The sequence below is a fragment of the Conger conger genome, chromosome 3, assembly GCF_963514075.1.
Source record: "Conger conger chromosome 3, fConCon1.1, whole genome shotgun sequence".
NCBI lineage: Eukaryota > Metazoa > Chordata > Actinopteri > Anguilliformes > Congridae > Conger > Conger conger.
The window spans coordinates 21,679,929-21,694,273 of record NC_083762.1 but is presented as its reverse complement, the minus strand read 5'-3'; the positions used below and the strand labels follow the sequence as shown (position 1 = coordinate 21,694,273).

Genomic DNA, 14,345 nt, shown 5'->3' with positions numbered 1-14,345 from the left:
GGAGTCGGTCCAACAGTGTTTCTAATGGTTTCACACCATGTCGGTATCCAACATAATACCAGCCCTTATTAAGGCCTGCTCCCTACTTTCTGTTCATCAGTGACACACATCATACTGTAAATAAAAGATCAAAATGAGCCTGCTTTAAATAAATTGCAATTAAAATTATGGTGGCACTGCAGCATGGAATGAACCAAAATGAATGGCAAGCCACACTGCATGTGTGGGTGGGAGAGTACTGGTATTGCCTCTGGTACAGTGGGTTTCATTTATGAGTAAGAATTGCATTCGGAAACATGTATTGCGCTCGCACAAAGATTGCAGCATTTTACTTGCTGCATGTCTGTCTGCCAGTATGCCTGCATCAAATTGAAGTCATTTATACTCTCCAGTAAGGTAAGGTTTAAAAGGGGTGAAGGTTAGCAATCTGTGCATGTAATTCTTATAATTTGCATGAAGGTGGCTTTACTTATTCTCTCTGTGCTGCCGTTACCATTTAAAATGTTTGCTCCATGCTGTGAAATCTGAAAATGATTACAAGCTTGTTATTTTGTTCATAAATTTGTATTGCGCAGAAGGGGTTGGGGAGGGAGCGAGGGTTAAATACATTAAATACATTATGCATACTGAGTATGCCCTCCAGAGCTCTTAAATATTAGGCCTTTATATGTGCCTTTTGATGAGAAATGGTAATTTCAAACATTTTAAGATATGAATAGACTGCTTTCTTTTTAATTATGAGGTCTGTACAGCGGCTGACTTAATTTAATCAATAAACTGTCTGCTCACATCCATGAGATGCATTTTACATTTGAGGCTACCACACGCTGTCATAAAAAAAAAATGTCCCTCAGTTACTTTTTTGTTTTGTTGATATTCCTGATCCGATATACAGAAAAGATGATTAGAAAGATCCAGATAACAGTCAGACGATGCAGGAAATAGAAAGTATGGCCTGCAAGTATTGTAGTTCAATAATTATTTTATTATGTTATTTATTTGTATATCTTCTATCTGCATACTTTAAGGGTTTGCCAATGGATTAAAAATAAAAAGATTGTTAGTATTACAATTATTGTTTAAATACATTTATTAAATTATATATCTAAAACAGCATTTTCCTTAGTGATCTGAGTTTGTATTTGAGAGATCTTTATCACCATGATAGCATGAGTTGATAGCCACAACATCAAGCTCATGACATCAAGTGACATCATGTATGCCATGGTTAGCCTAGCATCCTTTCAGAACTTTTCTATGTCACAGAACTACGCTGTAGAATTCATGGATATAAGGTCAATATGAACAAGTAATAGAATAGAAATATAATTATTACATGAATTGATAACAGATTCCAGAAGGAACACAAATAGACAACAAGAATTGTCATTTCTTCCATTTCAAAATGTAGCAGAGGCTCAGAAATGCAGGATTATGGACTGATCGGTCAACTGAACACAGTATGCACCTGGAAGTAGCATAAGGAATGAAGCCTTCTAAAGGTTTGTGTTAGACAATAGATCTATATATTTTTTATATTAATTTTTGCTATTTTTGTTATTATCACTGGTGCTGAAAATTGAGCATTAAAGACAAAAAAGTTACACATGATAATAAACTGGAAATATACTTCCAACTATCAGTTGGGTCCATCTAAAATCAATCTACGATCAGCAAGTTGACAGGAAGTTTCCAAGGGAGAAGCATAATGAAACAAAAACAACTGTACCATCTGGTATACAATAAAACACACATTTTAATGCATTTCTAGACACAATGATAGATGCATTTATTCAGTAACAATGCCAGAAGCAGTTAAACTGTACCTGGGTAGCTGTGTGTCCATATAACTTATGTTTTATGACTGCCATAGCTTGCTTTGAACTTGAAGTTTTCACTGCACAGCCAATGACCAAACTAGGTCACAATACTGGTCATTGGTCAACTTGTCCTCAATAATGTACCTTAAAAAATCACACTGTCAGAAGGCTGAGTTCCATATGTAATAAAATAATAAATCTGAATGGTAATTGATATTTGTATGCTGACCGTCTGTTTTGTTCAATGATGTTTGCTATTTATCAGCACCCCTGAATAAGAGCTTATGGGATTTAAATGTATTGCTTACATTTCAAGTTAAAAATAAAGCATATGTTTAACAATGCAATTATTTCCTTAGTCCCAGCCTCAAAGGAGTCCGTAGTAGTACAAGGCACTGTAGTAGTGCAAGGCACTTTTTCTTTTCTCTGTGCACTTGTCTGAATGGAAACCAGAGCATCAAAATATCATCCATCCATCCATCCATCCATCCATCCATCCATCCATCCATCCATTCATTATCTTAACCCGCTTATCCTGAACAGGGTCACAGGGGGGCTGGAGCCTATCCCAGCATACATTGGGCGAAAGGCAGGAATACACCCTGGACAGGTCGCCAGTCCATCGCAGGGCACACACACCATTCACTCACACACTCACACCTATGGGCAATTTAGACTCTCCAATCAGCCTAACCTGCATGTCTTTGGACTGTGGGAGGAAACCGGAGTTCCCGGAGGAAACCCACGCAGACACGGGGAGAACATGCAAACTCCACACAGAGAGGCCCCGGCCGACGGGGATTCAAACCCAGGACCTCCTTGCTGTGAGGCGGCAGTGCTACCCACTGCACCATCCGTGCCGCCCATCAAAATATCAGAACATATAAATATGAAAGTAATACAGTGTGAAAAGCAAAGTCCATATTGGAACAAAATAACAAAGCACTATCAGTCATCAGGCTGAATTAATTTACTATCAGACATCAAGCTAAATCATATGCATCCACACAGAAAAAAAACCTGTGTTGAAGTGCACTGTTTCCAAATGTAGTTCTAGAGCAAAGTCTTGGTACATATTCAAATTATTATGTCCATCCATCCATCCATTATCTGAACCCGCTTATCCTGATCAGGGTCGCAGGGGGGCTGGAGCCTATCCCAGCATACATTGGGCGAAAGGCAGGAATACACCCTGGACAGGTCGCCAGTCTATCTCAGGGCACACACACCATTCACTCACACACTCATACCTACGGGCAATTTAGACTCTCCAATCAGCCTAACCTGCATGTCTTTGGACTGTGGGAGGAAACCGGAGTTCCCGGAGGAAACCCACGCAGACACGGGGAGAACATGCAAACTCCACACAGAGAGGCCCCGGCCGACGGGGATTCAAACCCAGGACCTCCTTGCTGTGAGGCGGCAGTGCTACCCACTGCACCATCCGTGCCGCCCATCAAAATATCAGAACATATAAATATGAAAGTAATACAGTGTGAAAAGCAAAGTCCATATTGGAACAAAATAACAAAGCACTATCAGTCATCAGGCTGAATTAATTTACTATCAGACATCAAGCTAAATCATATGCATCCACACAGAAAAAAAACCTGTGTTGAAGTGCACTGTTTCCAAATGTAGTTCTAGAGCAAAGTCTTGGTACATATTCAAATTATTATGTGACAGATCTAATTAAGCACATATGAGGATTTCATTGAAGTTTGATGTGTTCATGAAGCGTTCAATAATAAAAAAATAAAAAATAAAAATAAAGAAGAAGAAGAAAAAAATTAATCACAGCAATTTTGGAATTGACTGCAAATGTAATTGCATACATTAGGGATAACTTAACTGTGTACAAAGTTTTATTGATTTCCTTACAGAAAAAGAATATACTTTCTATCACGTGAGACAATACACACTGCCAACTCAATTAAAATATCCAGACATTGATTTCAATCAATAACATAGTCATCTGTATGGCTCTGTGTAATGTCCTTGGTGTTACTTTACAGTATCACCCTATTTAATACCAGCACATATGCATCATACAGGTCAAGGCTTCCCACAAGTAGAGATACAAAGGAACAAGTGCCAGGGAAGATATAAAGCCATATGGTCATCAAGCATTTTGCCCAAAACCCTCCGGTGATGCAATTCCTGCCAAGCTACAATAATATTAATTAAGTTCACAGGGAAATAACTTCATCAAACTGGCCATACGAGGGCTTTAATTATTGTGTAGTCAACGTGCAGTGTAGCAAGGTTGAAGTGGGCACCACCCTGTAGTCCTTTGTATGGACTGTGTCCATACGTGTTATGCAACAGAATAACCAGTCTATCAAGAGGTCAAAATGCAAAATGGGTGATGGGAGGACAAAAGACTAGGTTCATTCAGGCCCCTCAGACAGACTGCAAATGCTGATTTTCTGTAGCTTCATCAGCGTGCTACTGATAACATGCTTTTTATGATTAACTTGGCTTTGAACAATGCATTTCGAATGGCTTATGTTTTATTTCTTCTTTTTTTGTATGGTGGCTGCGGAGAAAAGCGCTATATATCTATTTTAATGGGTACGATTAGTGTGATAAAGAGGGCAACTTTCTCTCTGCTCCAGGCAAGCTTTTGAAATGCCTTTCTCTACTCCTCAGTATCATCATTACTGTGTGGGTCCTCAGAGGGATAAAGTAACTGGATTTAACAAAAACTTTAAATAAAATTTGGCTCACCACAGAGGCAACAGTATCAATGGAGTGTCAGGCATGCTGAAAATATCAAGGGTAATATCAGCATGCCTGTAAATGCCAGGGAAATATCAAGACCTACCCTACCTACAGTATGTCCTGTCCTGGGCAACAGTTTGCAGTGTTTCTGAAAAATAATGTAATGATGACAATGTTTCAGCAGCAAGTAACAAGGTAACAAGACAAAACCTTGACAATTTACATTACAACTGTATTTATCGATAATTTATTGTCACCCACAGCAGTCAAGCAACATTGGCATTCAAGTTAGAAAATATAGAAGGAAATAGTTCTGTCCTATAATTATACCTTTTATTCAGGGTATAACATATTATTGGTGAAAGGCTGAAAAGGCTGAAAACAAGAATACATCATGTGTGCTTTAAATAAAACATAATATATATATATAAGCACACATGATTGCAGTGGCCCACATTCCCATCCCCCTTTCCAAACTAACAGGCACTTAAATAGGCTAAGCCAATCAGGTACACCCACCTGGGTTTCAATTAAATAAATTAACCAATTAACCAAGCTGGGGGCCACTCCTTCAAATGCTGTCATAACCAAACAGTTTTACATAAGACATGCTTTAGTTTAGTTTAAATAAACACCCTGAAAACAATGATGTAATAGCAAGGCGAACAATACAAGGCTATACATAAAATATTGTATTGTATAAATTAATAAATAATATATAATATAATAATAGTATAAATTAATAAATAAAGTGTTGGGCTGTATCTATTCTTTAAGCAATGCAATTAGTTAGTGTACAATGTGTTCTAGAGCAACGTACAGTAGTGGAGAACTTCAGTATTACTCTCAGGAATCGAAAACTAAGGTATCACCAAGAAGCATGGAGACATTTGTATTGTAGCAAGAGAAGCTGTGATTAGACAGATAACCTATCTTAATGCAGCTTTTCATAGTTTTATCAAGAAAGGCCAAAAGGATCACAGGAGCAAAAGCCAAGAAAAAAAAGAAATTCACATGAGAGCCCGGGCCATTATCTCGATGTCTGCACTGACAAGCTCTGTGACTCAATATTGTTTGCCACTCTCAGACTGCTGAGGATTCAAGCAATCGTTCGCTTTGAATAAACAATCAAAAAAGTAAATACAGCCAATTAATACCTGATCATTTTCTAAAAAAGGATCGGAAGGAAGTCTAATATTCCTCTAAAAATAATCTGATAATAACTAATATAGCATTAGTTAAGCGGCAGTAATAGACCAATACAGTGCAGTCCATAAGTATTTGGACAGTAAGAGAGATTTAAGAACAAATCTGTTAATATGAGTTGTTCTTGCATGAGGCCCATTGTCTTGCTGTCGGATGAAGTACCGTCCAATGAGTTTGGAGGCATTTGCTTGAACTTCAAGAGAAGCACCTTCCAATGAGTTTGGAGACATTTGCTTGAAATCTAAAATAAACAACTCAGACAAGTCATTATCTTGGGCAATTCCTTTTGGTCTCCATTGCCCTTACCTTCATTCTGATACAAGGTGTGCACATAGTTGCTCTCCTTCTGATTGGGATGATGCCCCTGTTTGATTTCTTATCAGAGACACACATTTAATAAGCACAGTCAGACCTTTTCATTTTTGTGTGCCAAATTTAAATTCAAAACACAGAGTTCAGCTTGATGACTTGTTCATGTGCCTCATTTTGTGTAGCAAGAAAATACTCTGATTTAGCTGTAATTTAATTTTCATAATAAATGAAAAGCAATGGAAAATTTACTGAATCATGTAGTCAAAACAGAGGTACGTACTGAACCAAGAGTTTTGAGTACTATCAAACCATATGTTTCACTTATAACATTTATTACATTTTCGAGTTTATTTTCATAAATAAACTCCCAACCCCCCCACCTCCCTCACACACAAACACACTCGCACACACACACACACACGCACACACATCCCAGAGTTCCACTCTGTTAGATAATTCAGGGGAGAACCCTGAATAATATTTGTGCACTGATTAATAATATTCATAATAATAAATATTCAACATTGATGGCAGGGGGCATAAAATATTTAAAAAATGGACACAGTATAATTATCAGCTTCATTTTACAGCAGCATGCTGTGAAAACCCTGTTGCCGAGGAGCTTTTTAGATTTTATTTTATTTTGGCCTGAAAAATGCTAAATTAATAGCCTTTCAATAAATATATTGCATTATATTTCAGACTTGTACTGTACAACCCCCCACACTGTAATTAAACTTGAGTCAGAGCAGATTACTGGCTCAAAATCTTCCTTTCATTAAATAGAAGAGATGGCTGTCTTTTCAGGCTGTGTTGTAGGTAGCCTGGGTCCTCCGCCCTACCATTTCTGCTGTCATCATGTGGCTGCTCAACCTGATAATTAGTAAACATCCTAATTAGATGCACTCGCATAATTGTTAATTATCGGTTCCAGAAGTTTATGAAAAAAGAGAAGAATGTTTAGAATGTTAAGTTCCTAATCACTGGAAAAAGGGGACATCATTACAATATACTGATGAGAGTTGTTTCTTTTTATGTTGTTATTAATGAGATATTGTTAGTTAGATTAAATGAAAACTCAAAAAAACATTATTTAATGTTGTAATGCTGTGAAAATATTTTCTAAAATTGTATTTATTATTACAAATGTCCGTTGTATGGCATAGTAAAAAATGTCAATTAAGATATTGGCACCTGATTTGGTAGAGAATACTTTATGCAAATGAGATACTCCACTCACCCCAGAATTTTAGCTTTTTTCTTAATTGTGCATGGCCAATTCTATGTTCAAGTTTAGACGTAGAATTTTATTTCTTTCTTTATTCTGTGTGTTTATTGTAGTTCACTGTCTTTCTGTTATTCTTTTTTCTTAATGTATGCATCTGGTCCTGTTATGCATTCTACTGCGGCCACATGATTGGCTGATGAAATATTTGGTTGACAGGTCTACCTAATAAAGTGAGCGTACAGTAGCAAGCTAACTGAATATACTGTATAGCTCGCATAAATCAGACAGTAGTAATGACAATAATGATTACATTTACTAACACAAGCACGAATGGCATTGAAAGCCTTGTCATTTTGGAACAACATTACATGCAGTGATCAAAATGATCAAGCCTATCCCAGTGAGAAAAAACTGTCAATTTGACCGACCGTGGCCATTAGTCTAGGTAAGTAGGCTACAAGTTTATATCTTCATTCCCTTATGCAATATTGATATTCAAATTATATCAGTAATACATATTTTTAGGAAAAGTCACAGAGGTGGAGGCACATGAATTTCATGACAGCAGATTTATTGATCTTATTAAAGTGACAATGGCACTTCTTTCTGCGGGGTGATATCCAAAAATAGTTCTACGCAAAAGCCACCAGTTACTCACAGTAGAAGTCATTAGACATTAATAACAGACTGCTGAATGCCTGAAGTGAGCAATCAGAATCAACCATTCAACAAAGCCGTGTAATAAAGATATATAATAGCTTCCTTGACAGTCATTGGTACAGCTCTGGTCCACATGTTGACAAACACAATAACAGTCTCCAAATGCAATCAAAGCTTAGAATCAAGACTAGATAATGACATGGCTTTCTTATACCTACACCAAGGAAGCGATTGTACACCTTACTAATCAGGAAGAGCTGAGAAACCAACTGTCCAATCACTTTTGGTCCCCAAAAACTTTTTTTAAAAAGGGATGAAATTCCTACATGGATCGCCCAATATGGATGTAATAGTCTCAAATTCAAGGTGACAGTTGGCACTTTAACCTCCTAGTCATTATTTCATCTCAAATCGAATGTGCTGAGCTACAGAGCCATAGGAACAGAAATTGCACCACAGACTGTACTGTATCCAAAATCAGTATTTGGCAACATTGTGGCAATTGTAGTCCACCTGCAAAATGAGATTGAGATTGGTTTTGAAACAGATATCAAGGATCAAAAATAGTTTCTTTACATGGGCGAGTGGTACTGCAAAGTCATGTCGGCGCAAAAACATATCTAGAAGCTATAGAAATACTATTTTGTTAGTGATATGTAAAATACTTGGTAAGGAGACAACAACAGACATGGGAGAAGGGGGAACGTACAGCCTAGCTTCAAGGTCTTTAAGAAGTATTAAAAATTGAATTACAATAGCTGTATCTGAAGAGAGAAATAAAGCAGACAGGCAGGCATTCACAGAGAGAGAAAACCACTCAGATGGTCTTCTTGAAAGTTCACAGTAATTGAGCTAAATTCAGTGCGACTTCAGTGACTCAGTGAAAAATAAAATACTGCAGTTTGTGACAATGCTCTTGTCTTTGGCCTTGTTGCAGACAACATCATTATGTTTCTGTTTAAGCTTACCATTGTGTTATATTAAAAGTGTGTCTTCTTAATACAGTAGACTAATGGAATGTAGCACTGTATTGAAAAGCCATGCCTATGCACAGTCCAAACTGATGCTTTGATCCACACTTTTATTGGTGAAAAAAAGTGTAATGGTGAACACATACCAACATAAGATTGTCAGTTCACCTCCAGTCAGTCATCCTTTTTGTTTCCTGCTCTGCCCCTTATGAACGAACCGGGCCCTGGTAACACGGCTATTTACAGACCAAATGAATTCTACGGCATGTACATCAAGTCTCTAGAGGGGGGTAAAATAGGCGAAGGTCAGTAAATTGGAATTAAGTCCAACACTGGTTATAAAACCTAAATTAATGACACTAGGGTGACACTGAATAGCAGCAAATAAATGTCCTGTTCCAAACAGGCGCAGAATGATAGCTTCGTGTAACCTGCATTTTGTGAGTCCGTGTGGTCATAAGGCTTTAAGCGTCCTGCGGATAATGCCTCATTCTCTATTCACCCCATCAACGTGGAGTAAATGTTTATGAGGTCCCAGCTAGATCTATAGAAATGATCTCTGTCAGGAAGCATCCCAGGGCAGGCATAAACCCGGCCATTATGTGAGATGCCGAAGGGGGGTGGGGTGCTCAGACCACAAACAGTTGCCATGTTTTACCGCCACAAGATACACGCTGACACATTGCTCATTTATGAGATTTCCTCCCTGGCTAGGAAAGTCCAAGAGGGCCAGTCGAGCTTTAACATTTGATTATCTTTTTTTCCTTCCTGTGGTTTTGATTCTGCTACCCTTCTCACCTTTGCTGTTCCATTCAGATCTCCCTGAAGTTTAATGAGGTTTTTCTGCAGTGGTGCTATAATGGGAGAAGCTTCTTTCTCTATGCAGGGCCATAGATGCCTGTAATCCACCATCGATCTCACAGTGATGTGTGGCTTTCAGCTTGCAGGAACAATAGAGACAGATTCATCACCCTGCACTGCAATTAGTCCAATTTATAATTGGGGATTATTATTACGGCTGCCTTTCGACCAAAAGATGCCACACTGCTGTCATTGTTAAACTGTTCTCCCTGTTAATAAATGTGCGGCATTCTAAGCATGGGGAAGATGAGGGAGGTGATGGCATAAACAAAGCACAGCTATACTCTTAGAAATCAAATTCCTTGTCTTCATTGCAAAGTCTGTTTTCATTCATTTAAATTAATTAGTAATCGTAATGCTTATATTTTCCAAGTCCAAGTATTTTCTAAGTCCAGACTGAATAGCAGCCTATCTATACCTGCAAAAAAATGAATAAATAAATAAATAAATAAGTAAATAAATAAATAAATAAATAAATAAATAATAATAATAATAATAATACGTTCTGTTAAAATAAGTGAAACCTCATAGGCCGTTCCTTAAACATAACATATACCCAGTGCATATTCAATTCTCTGCATTTATTATTTACATTCTGTTCTAACTAGGCTATATTTACATACACATTTAAATTGATGACACTGTACTGTGCATATCATTCAGTATAACCTCTGTAAATATATTTCAACACATGTATGTTGTTATAAATGCTTATGGTACATTTCTTAGTACAAGGTCGTGGCTTGAAATAGGTCCCCAAAGTATTTATGCATGATGCACAAAAAATGTATCATTTTCAAATGCAATTATGGTTATACTGAATCACATTTTGGGGGACTGTAAAAACACATTATAGGGAGAATTTACACAGTGAACATAATCTTTTGAAATATTTTTTAATTTCTAACTGACCCATGTACAGTTTAATTCAATTTATATATCAACAAACGTAATTATATTTATTTTGAAACCAATCATTTATACATATCAGTGGGTACATCTGGGTCCTTGCACTCATGGCATTAGCTCATGTTCTTGTCTTTTACACTTTATCCTGAAACTCAGTATATCCAGTCATGCCTATGTTTTCTTTGCCTGAAGCTCATAATTCATTGCTGAGTCTGCATGATGACTTTGAGTTGCTAATAAAATGCTTGATAAGATTTTATTCCATTCTCAGTGTAATGTAAGGACAAATGCATTGTGATTCAAGTGAATATATATAAATAAGAAGCAATACCTCAAACAAGATAATAACAGAAAGAATATAAATTGTAAGCGATTCAGTAAAAAAGGGAAGGATGATATATTTTCAAATCAAATATATATTGCAACAATTCAACTTAATGCATTCAGTGATGAAGAATGGCTTCCCTCTCAAGAAAGTATGAGGTGTTACTTATTTTATACCCAAAAGCAAAAGGTGATACATTTTGCAACAAAGCATTTGTTTGATCTCATTGTTTCTTAAGAACTCTGGATTGATCAGTCACCATTAGCTCTGTTCGTGTATTGTCCAGGGGAGGATCAGCGGACAGCAAAAACAGATGTCATCAAAAGTGAAATACATTGATCTGAGTACAACAGTGTCACAATTAAACGATTCCTAGTATTCGATAATGTCACTCAAAACGAACCACGGCCATAATGTAGGGATGCACAGTGCACCACAGGGATGAAATACTAACCTCCGTCAAGACATGCAGACAAAATACCACAAATGACAAATAGAACCGACCAATACCAACATCAAATGTGAAGACACTTTAGATAAACTGTCACGGAGATGATATGAAGGAAAAAATTGTCTTATCAATGGATTAGATCGATAAGACATGAACATAACAAAACTTGACAATTGCCTCTCCGGTATGTCAAGGGGAATAGGGAAGGGAAGATATAAATGTAGCTGAGGTGGCTGGTTAATCTTACAACACATTTATTGCAGCCACAGAGCTGTTTTGTTATGTACGGTGCAGAGAACCCAGATGCAGACCACAGGATTATCCCAAAATCGTAGTTTAATATTCAGTGGCGAAAGCCAAGAGATCGAGTACAAAGCCAAGAACGAAAAGCAAAAGAATAGTTGAAAAAACAAGCGAGAGGTCAAAATCCAGGAAATCACAGGGCGAAGGTACAAAAGGGCAAAAACAAACTCGTAGTCAAAAAATGCAAAACAACACGTCGAAAAACCAGAAGATCAGATGAGCAAACAAAACAAGAGGGCAAGGCAGGTACAGAAGTCAAGGCAAAGGGGTTTCTATCATGAATCTCAATAATAAGGCTTGCACAAAATCGGCACTTACTACGATCAACGTTCTGACAAAGAAGCATACTGAGAATGAGGTTTAAATACAAGAGGGAAGGTGTCAATCTAGGCGGGGCAGAGAAAAAGGTGGGCTAAACAAATAGACAATAGGTGGGGAAGCATAATAGGGTAATAACATAATAACGGGAGGGAGACAAAAACGCGGACTGGATGCACAAAACAAAACATGTAAAACATACGGCTCCGGATTAGGGAGTAGACATTTGCATAGTTTGAAGACGTAGTGATAGTTAGAGACAGGTGCGAACACTTCGCTGAAACTAAACGAGTAATCAGGGATAGCATAGGGAGGCGGAGTTACAGAACAGTGCAGAAATACTAAGAGATTGCGTTAGTGAGTTAGTTACGTGAATATTTCTAAACTACCCAATAAAAGTGATTGTTAGTTAGTTGGTTAGACAGACAGTGGGTCTCATTCATGAAACGTTAGTAAGTCTATGTGCAGATTTCCACATAAACGTCCACGCTACTAAAAACCTACTCCGGATTCATGAACGCCGCGGGAAACCCAGATCTGATCGTAAACACATGTGTATGATCATGAATGCCAATCCATCGTAAAGTGAAAGCGCGCTCCCGGTAATCAGCAATTAGCATAAATCCCCGCCCATGAATAGACAATGATTGCCATATAAGGAGGTGTAGACGCATCCAGTCGACCTGTCAGTCATCATGGCGCAAACAAGGAAAGAGAGAGAAAGAAAGAAAAAAAAGAAAAATAAAAAAAATAATAAAATTTCCGAAATAATCTTGGGTGAAATATATATTTTATTGAGTAAAAAATGTTTTATTTTCTTCTATCAGTAGTGGTGTTGTGACAGGGACAGGCAAAGCGAAGGCCTGGAAGGAGGTGACAGATGCTGTTAATGTTGCCTCTGTAGACAATAGAACCATATCCGAGGTTAAACGTAAATGGTTTGACATGAAACTGAAGGCAAAGAAACGCATAAGAGCACAAAAAAAAACATGCATCAGCAACAGGAGGAGGAGGCTCACAGGCACAAATATCACCTGCTGACGAGCGCATCGCTGGCATTGGGGAGACCTCTCTGTTAGGAATTATACCTGACGGAGACACCGACATGCCTCCACTGGAGACAACATCAAACCCAGATGGAAAGGTGATAATTGTTGTATCATAATACATTCTGAATACCATCACTGATAGCTTAGTGGTTAGTGTAGTTTAACCTAGGTCGTACAGTCCCACCAAACAAACAGAACATTTGTGGGGGTTTCTCTTCGGATTGAATGAAGTGGAAACGGGAAACCAGTAATGTTATATTGTGCGATATGGTGCGTAATGGATATCAGTGTCGGAATGTAGAGCTATTTAACATTCATTTCAAGAAAGGATACGGATAGCGTATAGCCCACTGCAGTTTTGTATGCATCGTCTTCCAATTATTTGAATCTTAATAGCCTAAAGCTCTGTTTTATACTATACAGCTCCAAACAACTCTTCAAGGGTTCTGAATTTCTGTATGTTTGCACTAGGACTCGGAACTGTACTGTCCTCTCAGGTCCACTTTTGCACGTGTTCTTGTGTTTGATTTGCACTTTGTTGTACGTCGCTCTGGATAAGAGCGTCTGCTAAATGCCACGTAATGTAACGTAATGTAATGTAAAAATAAGTCAGTCTGCAGCCAACGTAAATTAAAGATTTTTCAAATAAGATTTATTTAATGTTTCTTTCAAATGAAAAAAGAGCCACACATAAAACGAAAAAAAACAAACGTTGTGTCATATTTCTAGCTGGCGAGTGCTCCTCCCATGATGTGGCTCCACCACCTGCTGCCGCCGCTGCTGCTCCTGCTGCACCCAGGTACCGAGGCCGAAGAGGTGATCCGGCTGTCCTTACGGATGAGGTCCTGAGGAATCAAGAAAGTCTACTTACAGCAGTCAACCAAATCAACACGTCCCTCCAAGAAATTAACACCAGCTTGAAGGAAATCTGCAAGGCACTTTTGCGTCCTCAACAATAAAGTGTTATGTTGTCAGTATTGTGTGATGTCTGTGTTTATCCTGGGAAAACACTTATTTACTACAAGATAATCAAGCTACTCTCTTTTACTCTGATAATTAAATATAGCCTATTTGTATACATTTTAAAGAGCATGACCTGAAAATGAACTGAGGTAGCCTACTGAAACAGGATGTTGTATATAAATATAAAACAAAATACGAATGAAACTAACTTTTTGCAAAGCTTGTCGGCCTAAAATGTGCACAGC

General features: G+C 37.8%; 1 long non-coding RNA gene across 1 annotated transcript; it reads left to right on the top strand.

Moving 5' to 3' along the window:
* The first annotated feature begins 279 nt into the window (after positions 1–279).
* LOC133125212 (uncharacterized) lies at positions 280–14,111 on the top strand. The gene is made up of 2 exons (XR_009708391.1): positions 280–396; positions 13,867–14,111. It is a non-coding gene; the product is annotated as an uncharacterized LOC133125212 (long non-coding RNA).
* The last annotated feature ends 234 nt before the right edge of the window (positions 14,112–14,345 follow it).